The sequence below is a fragment of the Anolis carolinensis genome, unplaced genomic scaffold (genome assembly GCF_035594765.1).
Source record: "Anolis carolinensis isolate JA03-04 unplaced genomic scaffold, rAnoCar3.1.pri scaffold_8, whole genome shotgun sequence".
NCBI lineage: Eukaryota > Metazoa > Chordata > Lepidosauria > Squamata > Dactyloidae > Anolis > Anolis carolinensis.
The window spans coordinates 26,073,383-26,089,136 of NW_026943819.1; the positions used below are offsets into that span (position 1 = coordinate 26,073,383).

The window sequence follows — 15,754 nt, forward strand, 5'->3', positions numbered from 1 at the left end:
CAAAACGTGGTATAAGTAAAGAGAGAAATATTATTGCTTTTAAATAATAAAACCCAGACTTGTTGATACCATTTTCCTTTGGGTTCCTCTGTACACCTGTAGTTTTTATTATTATTATTTTATTTATTATTATTATTATTATTATTATTATTATTATTATTATTATTACTAGACTAATATTATCTGCAACATGAGTTCTCAGTCTTTGGTCTTCCAGTGGTTTCCATCAATTGTCTCCATCTTTGTCTTCTTCTTTTAATAATAATAATAATAATAATAATAATAATAATAATAATAATAATAGACTCGGGGCGGCTTACATGGGGCCAAGCCCAGACATCAAACAATATAAAACATAGCAATAAAACAAATCAATCAACAATAAAACAAATCATAAAACAAATGAAGTCACATACAATAAATATACTGACAAAATCTTGGGTTGGCTCCAAAAAGAAGTTCCTACAGACTTCAGAATGGTTTTTTACTAGGAAGGAAAAAGAAATTTAGTTGTATTTCAAGGTAAATACAAAATTTATTTGTATTTCAAGGAGTCATTACAATCAATAGTCAGAACAGTCAAGGATTTTGGTAAAACTTTGGGCCTCACAATTAATTTAGGGAAATCAGAGATTCTACATAAAAATCTAACATGGGAAGAACTCAAGAAGGTTCAAAACATCATGGGAATAAAACTGGGGAATAAGAAGATGAAATACCTGGGAGTAGATATACCAAAAATATTAATAATATTATATCAATGAACTACAATCATTTATGGAAAAATATGAGCAAACAAAACTTTCTAATTCTGTGTTTCCTGAACATTAGATATATTTTAATAACATCTGTGATGCAGTTTTGGAAAATGCATAATTTCATAGATGTGAACACAAATCTACATATAGATATATATAGATATAGAGATATGAAAGCAACCAGATGTGTATGTGGATATATATATAGGACTATTTATGCAGATAAAAATCAATGCAGAACTAAGATAATCTAAATTTAGTTGTAGAAACATGACAATCTTAACGAGATCAAGCTTAACGGATCCCTAATTTTTATCCACTATTAAAGTCTCTGTACTATATTTTACTATACCACCATCTTGCAATATTATTAGTAATATTATATGTAATATAAATATACAATTATAATAGTGTATTATTATTATTACTACTATTGTATTACATTCAAATATTATTATTAATATTATATGTCTATACAATATATTATTAGCATAGCACAATATAACCATTATATAGTACTATATATTACTATACCACCATCTTGCAATATTATTAGTAATATTATATGTAATATAAATATACAATTATAATAGTGTATTATTATTACTATTATTGTATTACATTCTAATATTATTATTAATATTATATGTCTATACAATATATTATATTATTAGCATAGCACAATATAAGCATTATATAGTACCAGATTTTACTATACCACTATATTGCAATATTATTAGTAATATTATATGTAATATAAATACATAATTACAAGAGTGTATTATTATTACTATTATTTTATTGTATTACATTATATTATTATTAATATTAATATTCTATGTATATACAATATATTATATTACCATAGCATAATATAAGCATTATATAGTACTATATTTTACTATACCACCATCTTGCAATATTATTAGTAATATTATATGTAATATAAATATACAATTATAATAGTGTAATATTATTATTATATTATTATTGTATTACATTATGGCAGTCAGTCCTTGGGGGGACTGCTTTGAACTGGATTATATGTTGGCTTTATATGATTTTATTTGTTTTATGATTTGCTTTATTGTTGATTGATTTGTTTTTATTGTTGTGTTTTATATTGTCTGTTTTACCTGGGCTTGGCCCCATGTAAGCCGCCCCGAGTCCCCTTGGGGAGATGGGGCGGGGTATAAAAATAAAGTTGTTGTTGTTGTTATTATTATTATTATTATTATTATTATTATTATTATTATTATTTATAAGGTAGACTGGGAAGGGGTAAGACCAGAAGATCCTACTTATTTACACAAACACAATAATGCAATTGATCTACGTTTTTGGCTGGTTTTGAAACATCAATTCACAGAATTTAAAAATTATTACATTTTGGGAAAAAACAACGCCAGACCCCAAAATTTCATATCACCTTTCAATTCTGCCTTTGGTTCTCCCGCAGTATTTTCGCCATTGCTCGAAAATGTTTTCGTGACTTCGGTACATATTGTTTTGCCACATTGTTATTAAACGGTTCCACGTAGTCACCCTAATTACATAATTGTCTATAATTGCACCAATTTGGTAAAAACACAATTAACTAAAATGACTTTAAAATCAACAAGGAAAGCCTGCCAATGGGGGAAAGAACATTGAAGCAAACTGCGATTAAACAAAAAAAATAGCACAAAGATTCAGATGCCCTTTTAAAAATACACCTCAGGTGTCAAGAGCCATGATTGGCAAGTAACCCTTTGGCACCTGCGTAAAGGTCAGAGTGACCCATCCAGGTGTGTTGCATGGGTCTTAATGTGCCTGTCATCAATACAGCATCCAAGTGACCAAATGATGTGAACAGGAGTAGCTTTTGGGCAGTAATTCTGCCTTGAGTTTCAATCCAGAATTTGAAGTAGCTACTAAACGTGTTAAGTCCTATCACCAAATGGATTCTCTGCCTTGAACATATCCATTAAAATTCAGACTAAAAATCTTACTGAATGAGGACGGAATTGATCATAAGAAACCACTAACTTGGTACAGATCCCATTTCTACGTGGGTTGAATGAAAAGTAATGCCTCCACCTTCGTAACTCCTCAACAGATGGCAGTCCTGGTCTGCGGCAGGTCCTGGCTTGTTCAGTAGACTCTCCTCTACAGTTCCATTTGGCGGGAAGCCTTAGCATTGAACGGTTGTGTTGTTAAAGTGTGAAGTATGGAACTCTCAGACAGGCCCCTACATTGGCAGTCTTCAGAAAGAATTTGAAGACCTGGCTGTTCCAATGTGCCTTCCCAGATTAATAGGAAATCTCCAATACCAAGTCCCATAAGCACTTTATTAGAATTAAGATCGCATATCGCACTCTGCACTTGCCCTATAAGCCTTATATATCACCTGTCACATCACTTTTAATCGTGTACCCATTACTTTGGCCCGGCCCAGTTCTATTGTGTTTAGCGTATTGTTATTGCTTGTGGTTTATACTGTTTTAATTCTTTTAATTTGCCTTTGTTTGTATTGTTATATTGTGTGTTGAGGCCTTGGCCTTTGTAAGCCGCATCGAGTCCTTCGGGAGATGCTAGCGGGTACAAATAAAGTTTAATACTAATAATAATAATAATAATAATAATAATAATAATAATAATAATAATAATAACCCTGCACAGACAGTCGGTAATGCGACTTAAGCAACGTGCAGTCACTGAATTCTTGACAGCAGAAGGTGTCACCCCAAAGGAGAAAGGCATCACCTTCATTCTCGTAACGCGAGAGGAGTTCCTGGCAAATTTCAAGTACAGTAGAGTCTCACTTATCCAAGCTAAACGGGCCGGCAGAAGCTTGGATAAGCAAATATCCTGGATAATAAGGAGGGATTAAGGAAAAGCCTATTAAACATCAAATTAGGTTATGCTTTTACAAATTAAGCACCAAAACATCATGTTATACAACAAATTTGACAGAAAAAGTAGTTCAATACGCAGTAAGGTTATGTTTGTAGTTACTGTATTTACGAATTTAGCACCAAAATATCACGATATATTGAAAACATTGACTACAAAAATGTGATGGATAATCCAGAAACTTGGTTAAGCGAGGCTTGGATAAGTGAGACTCTACTGTATATGCACTTTCATTTCAGGCGTCAGCATCCTGGGTCCCCATCGTGCACAGATCTTCCGATAGCCAAACAAAGCAATAATATGAACCACATGTTCTTGTGAAATGTCAATTATGCTTGAAATTTCTCTCTGAGTGATACGATGATCGTCCTGAATCCATCTGTCAACTTTTTGCTTATGAAACTTGATGGTTGCTGTCACAGGACATCCGACTCTTTGTTTGTCACGCAAGTCAGATGTTCCCACCTCAACATCTTTAAACTTACTTGCCCAACGACGCACAGGACTCACATCAATGCAATCCCTATAAACAGCTTGCATTCTCTGATGAATCTCCTTTGCGGTGACACCTTCTGCTGTCAAGAACTCAATGACTGCACATTGCTTAAGTCGCATTGACCAACCGTCTGTGCAGGGTTCCATACTTTGCACTTTAACAACACAACCGTTCAATGCTAAGGCTTCCCAACAAATGGAACTAAATGTAGAGGAGAGGCTCCTGAACGAGCCAGAACCTCCCACATACCAGTACTGCCATCTGTTAAGGAGTTACGAAGGTGGAGGCATTACTTTTCATTCAACCCTCATATAGTAGATCTCCATTTCGCCTGACCCACCTGTATAATCAGATGTATCCTCCAGAAGCCTATAATATATGTAACTAGCTGTACCCAGCCACGCGTTGCTGTGGCGAAGTATGGTGGTATGGGAGATAAAGTATTGAGGAATTGGTGGTAGTTAAGGTAAAAGGTAAAGGTTTCCCCCTGGCATTAAGTCCATTATAAATGGGTTATATAGCTGTGTGGAAGGGCCTTGAGTCTACACTGCCATATAATTCAGTGCAAATCAGATAATCTGTGGAAGAGGCTTAAGTGAGGCCTAACTCGGCCTGTCCCCTGGGCTGAATGGGTTGCTAGGAGACCAAGTGGGCAGAGATTAGTCCTCTAACTGGCAGCAATTGGATAAAAACAATTATTCTTTTCCCTCTAATTAGGACTTTACTTTTCTTTTCTTTTTGTTGTATCAACCTAGAGGCGTGGATGATGGGTTGTGTTGTCAAATTTCGAGGTTGGGGGGGCCTGTAGTTTTGTTGTTTTGTTGGTCGCCGTGATGCCATCACTCATTTATATATATAGATTAGCAATTTCCACACAGTCAATAGAAAGGGCCCGTTACTTCATACTACAAGTAGGTATCTTCACTCAGCATTCCTGACCATTACTATCTGAATTCCTTCTCTTTATCCTCCAGCTCTCCTCTTCTGTGGACAAACCCTACATCTATGACTTGTTGTCTCTTCTGGGCTATTGATCTGGTGTTTGGTGATGCTCCGGCTAAGAATCCATCCAACTCTTCGGCTGTTTATTTTATTTTTGGAGGTCAACCATGTTCCTGACCAACTTTGAGAAGTACATGCCGGCTTGGTTGGTTCCGGAGGGGCAGAGTTTTCTCCTCCTTTCCTAACCTTTTTGATTCTTTGCATGCATCCAGGTTGAGGTAGTAGGTTGTATGGTTTAGAATTACACCAAGGGAGATAACTGTACAACCTCCTAGCTTTCCTTGGGTCTTGCACAAAGCAGCGGTTGTGGTGGAAAGCCGGGAATCCTTCAACACTGCTTCGCTCTGCTATACTGAGAAGCCACAGGTAAGGTTCAATTTTGTGAATCTTTTTTTTTAAAGCCCTCATAGATTTGTTCCAACAAGGTTTCCATCCCACCACACAAAGACAAATGATGGCATTGAAGACAGTAGACAACTGGGAGGTTAAATGCTGTCAAAATCTCTTGTTGGAAGAATCGTGAAGGCGTTAATGTTATTACAAAAGAGAGGGAAAGGAGGAAAACCTATGATATATCACAGTAACAACTTTCTAACTTTATATACAGTAGAGTCTCACTTATCCAACATAAACGGGCCGGCAGAATGTTGGATAAGCGAATATTTATTTATTTATTTATTTATTTACAGTATTTATATTCCGCCCTTCTTTCTCACCCCGAAGGGGACTCAGGGCGGATTACAATGAACACATATATATGGCAAACATTCAATGCCAACAGACAAACAACATACATTAGACAGACTCAGAGGCATTTTTAACATTTTTCCAGCTTCACGATTCCGGTCACAGGGGGAGCTGTTGCTTCACCGTCCAGTAGTGGCTGTACTTCCTCATTCCTTTCCTCGTGTTTTGCTGGCAGTTTTATGGTGTTGTAAATTAGCCTCCCGCATAAAGTGTCCCTAAATTTCCCTAATTGACAGATGCAACTGTCTTTCAGGGCTGCATAGGTCAACAGCAAGCCGGGGCTATTAATGGTCGGAGGCCTAACCCGACCCGGGCTTCGAACTCATGACCTCTCAGTCAGTAGTGATTTATAGCAGCTGGTTACTAGCCATCTGCGCCACAGCCTGGCCCATATATCCCATATGTTGGATAATAAGGAGAGATTAAGAAGAAGCCTATTAAACATCAAATTAGGTTATGATTTGACAAATTAAGCACCAAAGCATCATGTTATACAACAAATTGGGCAGAAAATGTAGTTTAATATGCAGTAATGCAACTGCAGATTATTAGAAAACCACATTGATATTTTTTCTATTTGTTTTCTTTATGTATCTCTAATGAACAGTGAACATTCCTTAATTTTGTTTAGCGGGGCAGATAGCAGAAGACATAGGAGACGGAAACGCCTACGTTTTTGTTTTACCGAAAGGCGTCCATAAGCATTTCAACAACGAAATTAGCAATGCAAGGTAGCCATTTGGTTTTTCTGGAAAAGAGCATTCCTAATAAGAATATTGGACTGTTGATTAATTACAGTTTTCCTAATACGTCCTCGCGTGCCCTTCCATCATATGTCTTCCATATGTCCTTCTGTCGTATGTTTTCCATATGTCTCCTCAGTAATTAGTCTTCGGTCATATGGCTTCCTTCACCATTAATTAGACTTCCCGAAGAATGTGGCAGTCTTACAAGCATGGACCTTTTGCAGCGGGCATGGGAACAACCAGCCTTTACCTTTTAAAATTTATCATACTTTGGAAAATAATAAGATTTTTTTTAAAAAATGATTTTAATACATCTATTTGACTTTCCAGAATTGCAGAAAGGTTTTTCCCCCTCAGGTGGACCTAGTGCCAGCGTGAAAAATAAAGGAAGTTCTATCAGTGATAAATATTTTATTTTCGTGTTGCAAAATTGAAATATTGTGCCCAAAAAATCAGCCTACAATGGAAGGGCATAGTGTTCCCTCACTTATCGCGGGGGTTACGTTCCAGGACCACCCGCAATAAGTGAAAATCCGCAAAGTAGGGACACTATATTTATTTTAATATTTATACATTATTTTAGTACTTATACACTACTAGCTGTGCCCGGCCACGCGTTGCTGTGGCAAAGTGGTGGTGGTATTGGTTAAAAATTGTTGTGTAATTTTTATTTGACGTTATTTGTATTTTTTTAATTAATTTTATTGTAAGTTATCTTTTTATTTATTATATTTTATTATTGTATTGTATTGTATTAATTTTTAGGGTCTTAAATTATTTTTTAGTGTTTTTTATTATTTTTTATTGGGTTGCTAGGAGACCAAGGTGGAGCTTAGCCTTCTAACTGGCAGCAATTGGATAAAAGCAATTATTCCTCTCTCTCTAATTAGGACTTTATTTTTCTTTTCTTTTTGTTGTATCAACCTAGAGGCGTGGATGATGGGTTGTGTTGTCAAATTTCGAGGTTGGGGGGCCTGTAGTTTTGTTGTTTTGTGGGTCGCCGTGATGCCATCACTCTTTTATATATATAGATTTTAAAGGAGCCCCGGTGGCGAAGTGTGTTAAAACACTGAGTTGATGAACTTGTAGACCGAAAGGTCCCAGGTTCAAACCCCGGGAGCGGCGTGAGTGGCCGCTGTTAGCTCCAGCTTCTGCCAACCTAGCAGTTCGAAAACATGCAAATATGAGTAGATCAATAAGTACCGCTCCGGCGGGAAGGTAACGGCGCTCCATGCAGTCATGCCAATGGCCACATGACCTTGGAGGTGCTTGGGAAGTGTTCGACTTGTGATTTTGTGATACGATATCCAGCATATCTATCTTGTTTGCAGTGTCATACTATGTCAATGTAAATAATAATAATAATAATAATAATAATAATAATAATAATAATAATAATAATAATAATAATAGACGAAAAACAACAGGAAAATCTCAGCCGCTCTCAGGACCTCAAGATTGAACTGCAAAGACTCTGGCAGAAACCAGTGCAGGTGGTCCCGGTGGTGATGGGCACATTGAGTGCCGTGCCAAAAGATCTCAGCCAGCATTTGGAAACAATAGACATTAACAAAATCACGATCTGCCAACTGCAAAAGGCCACCCTGCTGGGATCTGCACGCATCATCCGAAAATACATCACACAGTCCTAGACACTTGGGAAGTGTTCAACTTGTGATTTTGTGATATGAAATCCAGCATGACTATCTTGTTTGCTGTGTCATACAATAAAATAATAATAATAATAATAATAATAATAATAATAATAATAATAATAATAATAATAATAATGCTTTATTTCTAGACCACCCTCTCTCCCCAGAGGGACTCAGGGCAGTTAACATACATGTAAACGGCAAACATTCAATGCTGCAACTACTTCACTTAATATTAAAAGTATAAAATGACAATAACATACTCATTATAATAAAAAATCCAAATTATAAAAAATTCAGTACAGTGTTCCCTCGCTTATCGCTGGGGTTAGGTTCCAGGGCCACCTGCAATAAGTGAAAATCCGCGAAGTAGGGACGCTATATTTATTTTAATATTTATACATTATTTTAGTATTTATACAGTATTTTAAAGGAACTCCGGTGGTGAAGTGTGTTAAAACACTGAGGTGATGAACTTGCAGACCGAAAGGTCCCAGGTTCAAACCCTGGGAGCGGAGTGAGCACCCGCTGTTAGCTCCAGCTTCTGCCAACCTAGCAGTTTGAAAACATGCCAATGTGAGTAGATCAATAGGTACTGCTCCGGTGGGAAGGTAACAGCGCTCCATGCAGTCATGCCAGTGGCCACATGACCTTGGAGGTGCTTGGGAAGTGTTCGACTTGTGATTTTGTGATACGAAATCCAGCATATCTATCTTGTTTGCTGATAGGGAAAACTGGTGCCAGTTTTGGAATCAGTTGGTCAAATATACCCAAAAATGGTCTAACTTTTGAGTGTGTTGTTGGTCAGTGTTATTGGTTTATCTGATTAATATATTTTCTATAGGAATCTCTAGATCTTCTAGCATGATCAATGTCTGCTGGAAGACTGTGTTGTTGAAAGCTTTCATGGCCAGGATCACAGGGTTGTTGTATGTTTTTCGGGCTGTGTGGCCATGTTCCAGAAGTATTCTCTCCTGACGTTTCACCCACATCTATGGCAGCCATCCTCAGAGGTTGTGAGGTATGTTGTCGAAGGCTTTCATGGCCAGGATCACAGGGTTGTTGTATGTTTTTCGTGCTGTGTGGCCATGTTCCAGAAGTATTCTCTCCTGACTTTTCACCCACATCTATGGCAGCCATCCTCAGAGGTTGTGAGGTATGTTGTCGAAGGCTTTCATGGCCAGGATCACAGGGTTGTTGTATGTTTTTCGGGCTGTGTGGCCATGTTCCAGAAGTATTCTCTCCTGACGTTTCACCCACATCTATGGCAGGCATCCTCACAACCTCTATGGATGACTGCCATAGATGTGGGCGAAACATCAGGAGAGAATACTTCTGGAACATGGCCACACAGCCTGAAAAACTTACAAGAATCCTGCTGGAAGTCTGTTGAGACCAAAGTGAAGCTATGCCCTAGTCATGCCCCCCTCTTAATAATAATAATAATAATAATAATAATAATAATAATAATAATAAAAAAAAAACGAAAAACAACAGGAAAAACAGGAAAAACTCAGCCGCTCTCAGGACCTCAAGACTGAACTTCAAAGACTCTGGCAGAAACCAGTGCAGGTGGTCCCGGTGGTGATGGGCACACTGGGTGCCGTGCCAAAAGATCTCAGCCGGCATTTGGAAACAATAGACATTGACAAAATCACGATCTGCCAACTGCAAAAGGCCACCCTGCTGGGATCTGCGCACATCATCTGAAAATACATCACCCAGTCCTAGACACTTGGGAAGTGTTCGACTTGTGATTTTGTGATATGAAATCCAGCATATCTATCTTGTTTGCTATGTCATAATAAAATAATAATAATAATAATAATAATAATAATAATAATAATAATAATAATAATAATAATAATAATAAATAATCTGCCAACTGCAAAAGGCCACCCTGCTGGGATCTGCGCTCATCATCCGAAAATACATCACACAGTCCTCTAAACTTGGGAAGTGTTCGACTTGTGATTTTGTGATACGAAATCCAGCATATCTATCTTGTTTGCTGTGTCATAATAAAATAATAATAATAATAATAATAATAATAATAATAATAATAATAATAATAATAATAATAATAATAATGGTTTCCATCAAAACCTATTTGTGAAACCAGTAGGTTTGGGTTTTAGTTCTTTTCTGTAATTTCATTGTATTATTCCAAAGCTATTTTAGAATGTGTGCATCTGTGTATCTACTCACACAAAAAAATATTTTAGAACTTTAGTTGAACCAACTTTGGCTGGATTGAGTCTTATTCTCTCTTTCATTACTCTGGCAAGAAGCACATCTGTGGCATTGAAGGGCACACACATTTTTCAATAAATGGTTTATGTGGTCCTACAAACACCACAACTTCCTCTTTCATGTTTCATTTTCCCTTCAAGAAAACAAAGACTGGGGGAAATCAGAGTTTCCAAGGCCAACATTTGCCAGAAGCCTGGCTTGCTCTTCCCCGTAAAGAGGCGAATTGAGGTCCTGGTCTCATACAGAGAAAAAAGAAATTGACATGTTATGCTTGGTCTAGAGATGACAGAGTTGGCTCCTAAGTGTAACATGTAGTTCTATAATAAGCTAACAGAGATACCGTATATACTCAAGTATAAGCCGACCCGAATATAAGCCGAGGCTCCTAATTTTATCACAATAAACTGGGATAACTTATTGACTCGAGTATAAGCCGAGGGTGGGAAATGCAACAGCTATGGGTAAATTTCAAAATAAAAATAGATACCAATAAAATTTCATTTCATTAATCGAGGCATTTTTGAATATTTACCGTATTTCAAAGAAAAGAAATAAACTAGCAATATAAGTGGAAAAGTAGGGGCAGCAAAAACAATATGGTATCAACAATAACCTAATAATAATAATAATAATAATAATAATAATAATAATAATAATAATAATAATAATTTCAATTGGATCCCACCCTATCTCCCCATGGGGACTCAGGCCGGCTTCCAACATAGTAACAGGCAAACATTCAATGCTTATATAAACAATGCAGAGCTAGATATAGATCTATAATTATAGATACTAATTTCACATATGCATTTCCCCCTGAAACATTTGCAAATCCCTCTATGTGTGTGTGTGCATTTCCCCTACAATATTTGCAAGCCATATATATATATATATATATATATATATATATATATATATATATATATATATATATATTCCTATCTATCTAGACATGTCTATATATATTTGTGTGTTGATTCCCCCCCTGTAATATTTCCAAGGCCTATATATAGGTAGGTAAGAATATATTCATATCTATCCAGACATCTCTCTTTATATAGATAATTATATCTATATAGGATTTGCAGAGACTTGCAAACATTTGAGGGTAAATTCATATATAAAAATAATGTATATGTATGGCTACAGATACACAGGTACATGGATCTATATGTATAAACGATTTGCAAAGACTTGCAAACATATGAGGGGAAATTTATATATAAAATTAATGTATATAAATACACATATAAAGGCACATAGAGATTGCAAAAGCTTGCAAGGGGTTAATGCCTATATATCTGTAGGAATGTTTAACAAATATTTCAGGGGAAAATGCTTTCATAAGATTAATGAATATATGTTTTTTTTTCTGACTTGCAAGTGTGTCTTTCTCTTATCCAAACATTCCCTTCATTAAGAGCAAGGGAGGCTTTGCAAAAGTAAACACACTGATAAAGGAGGAGGAGAGAGAAATAGATCACATATTGCAAGCAAATAAGGGCTGAAAAACTCGGCTTATCTTCGAGTATATATGATAGTTTAGATTCTGAAGGACTAAGGCTGAGACTATACCAAGCATGGGCAAACTTTGGCCCTCCGGGTGTTTTGGACTTCAACTCCCACAATTCCTAACAGCCTATCGGCTGTTAGGAATTGTGGGAGTTGAAGTCCAAAACACCCGGACGGCCAAAGTTTGCCCATGCCTGGTCTACACTATAGAATTAATGCAGTTATAACTCAATGCTATGGAATCATGACCCAAGAGATTCTCCTCATTAGAACAGCAAATGTTGTTGAGATCTGTATAAATAGACTGCATGTAAATAAACTTTTCAAAGGGTCTGTATTAAGTGGGTTGTTGTGACAAAAGTCACCGGGCAGACTCCTCCACGTATTCTCAGAATATTCCATCTTTTTCCTGGAACTGTCACGCTCCATCTGCCTAATGGTCTTGGCAGGCGTCCTCAGTGCCCGGCCAACTTTGAGGTAACCACGGAGACTTGGTGGGTTTATGTAACCTCTGTATTTCAATCCCAATGCATTACATGCTAAGCGTATAGATTTACTGAAATAATCTTGCCACACGGCGGAGTAAATGATCGCGCTTAGTTTCCCTTGACTTTTATCAAGCAAAGGAGAAGACTGTCGAAATCGCAGAAAGGGTCCGACTCTCTTTTGTGAAATAGTGACTCATGATGACTGAAATGTTAAGTCAAAATAAACTGGGGAATGGGAGGGGGGCAGAGAGAGACCTGATTCCTAGAAAGCATGTTTAGGATTACAGCTGTAGAGATCTTGCCAATGTGAGGACTGGATGAGGGAGGAGAGTTTTTGGAATATGATCTATACTCAAAATACTCAGGAAGCCACTGAATTCACAAAGGGCACCTCAGGGTGATTTTCTGTTCTAATTTAAGGATATATATATAACCCACAAAACAACAAAACTACAGGCCCCCCAACCTCGAAATTTGACAACACAACCCATCATCCACGCTTCTAGGTTGATACAACAAAAAGAAAAGAAAAATAAAGTTCTAATTAGAGAAAGAGGAATAATTGCTTTTATCCAATTGCTGCCAGTTAGAAGGCTAAGCTCCTCCAACTTGGTCTCCTAGCAATCCAATAAAAAACAATTAAAAACACTAAAAAATTAATACAATAAAATACTATAATAACAGAAAATAACTAAAAATAATACAAGACAATAAAAATATAATAAATAAAAATATAACTTACAATAAAATTAATAAAAAAATTGCAAATAACGTCAAATAAAAATGACACAACAATTTTTAACCAATACCACCACCACTTTGCCACAGCAACGCGTGGCCAGGCACAGCTAGTATATATATATATATAGTAAAAGGTAAAGGTTTTCCCCTGATCTTAAGTCCAGTCGTGACCGACTCTGGGCCTTGGTGCTCATCTCCATTTCTAAGCTGAAGAGCCGGAGTTGCCCATAGACACCTCCAAGGTCATGTGGCCAGCATGACTGCATTGAGCGCCGTTACGTTCCCACCGGAGCGGTACCTATTGATCTACTCAAATTTGCATGTTTTCCAACTGCTATATATATATATGAGTTCCTGATGGCGCAGTGTGTTAAAGCACTGAATTGCTAAATTTGCAGACCAAAAGGTTGCAGGTTTGAATCCGGGGAGCGGAGTGAGCGCCCGCTGTTAGCTCCAGCTTCTGCCAACCTAGCAGTTCGAAAACATGCAAATGTGAGTAGATCAATAGGTACCACTCCAGCGGGAAGGTAACAACACTTCAATGCTGGCTCTTCAGCTTAGAAATGGAGATGAGCACCAACCCCCAGAGTCAGACATGACTGGACTTAATGTCAGGGGAAACCTTTACCATATATATATATATATATATATATATATATATATATATATATATATACACACACACACACACACACACATACAGTAGAGTCTCACTTATCCAACATTCGCTTATCCAACGTTCTGGATTATCCAATGCATTTTTGTAGTCAATGTTTTCAATGCATCATGATATTTTGGTGCTAAATTCATAAATACAGTAATTACTACGTAGCATTACTGTGTATTGAACTATTTTTTCTGTCAAATTTGTTGTATAACATGATGTTTTGGTGCTTAATTTGTAAAATCATAACCTAATTTGATGTTTAATAGGCTTTTCCTTAATCCCTCCTTATTATCCAAGATATTCGCTTATCCAAGCTTCTGCTGGCCTGTTTAGCTTGGATAAGTAAGACTCTACTGTATATATATATAGTAAAAGGTAAAGGTTTTCCCCTGATGTTATGTCCAGTCGTGACCGACTCTGGGGGTTGGTGCTCATCTCCATTTCTAAGCCGAAGAGCCGGAGTTGTCCGTAGACACCTCCAAGGTCATGTGGCTGGCATGACTGCATGGAGCGCCGTTACATTCCCGCCAGAGCGGTACCTATTGATCTACTCAAATTTGCATGTTTTCGAACTGCTAGGTTGGCAAGAGCTGGGGCATATATATATATGAGTCCCCGGTGGCACAGTGTGTTAAAGCACTGAGTTGCTTAACTTGCAGACCAAAAGGTTGCAGGTTCGAATCCGAGGAGCGGAGTGAGCGCCCGCTATTAGCTCCAGCTTCCGCCAACCTAGCAGTTTGAAAACATGCCAATGTGAGTAGATCAATAGGTACCGCTCCGGCGGGAAGGTAACGACACTCCATGCAGTCATGCCAGTCACATGACCTTGGAGGTGTCTACGGACAACGCCGGCTCTTCGGCTTAGAAATGGAGATGAGCACCAACCCCCAGAGTCAGACATGACTGGACTTAATGTCAGGGGAAACCTTTACCTATATATATATATATATATATATATAATATTCCTTCAGTCATAATTTTAGTAGAAATATGGGTTATAAATGCAGTAGGCCCTTCACATTTAGTTAGCAGTGCGGAACCCACGTCAAAGTGCCAAAAAGCAAGACATATTCAAAAATTATATGTTTTCACATTTCTAATAATTTCTACATTCTAGAAACCAGCCAGAGAATCATTCCAAAGGACCTAAAAATGCCTAGAGAAGTTCTCTTTAGAAATTTCTATGTCCCCCACTGTGATGCTATAGTTAACGTCCAGCAAAGGTTGACCACAAGATCATGCTGGAGAACCAACAGTTTCCTACAGAAAACCTGTTAATTCAATCTATGAATAATCAAATCTGCAAAGGTTGCACCAATGTGGTAAATTGCATCATCATCGTCATTGTTGTCATCTCATCATCTTCCTAAAACAGTGGTTCCCAACTTTTTTTTGACCAGGGACCACTCTCCAACATTAATACCAAAAGGGTTACAAGTCAGTTTTGGTCAACTTTAGATTCGATTTGGTTATCTGGGGTGCTGATTCAGAAAACTGCATTGGATAGGCTACATCAGCTCTAGTTTCTGATACAGAACATATGCCATCCAGTAGTCGTCTTCTGCTCGCCCACAGAAAATTTATTTATTTATTTATTTATTTATTTATTTATTTGACTTGTATATTGCTACTCCCAATTTGGCTCGGAGCTGTTTACAAAATGGATAAAACAATACAGTTAGCTTTAGATAACAACAAAAATGGACATAGCCCCAAGTTTTCACCCTTCGAAGGCTTGTTGGAAGAGAAAGGTTTTACAGGCTTTCCGAAAGGCTAGTAGGTCTCGGGTAGTAC

At 37.2% G+C, this 15,754-nt stretch overlaps 1 non-coding gene across 1 annotated transcript; it reads left to right on the forward strand.

Moving 5' to 3' along the window:
• The first annotated feature begins 5,355 nt into the window (after positions 1-5,355).
• On the forward strand, positions 5,356-5,446 carry mirlet7c-3 (microRNA let-7c-3). Its single transcript, NR_163036.1, has one exon. It is a non-coding gene; the product is annotated as a microRNA let-7c-3 (primary transcript).
• Positions 5,447-15,754: the final 10,308 nt, after the last annotated feature.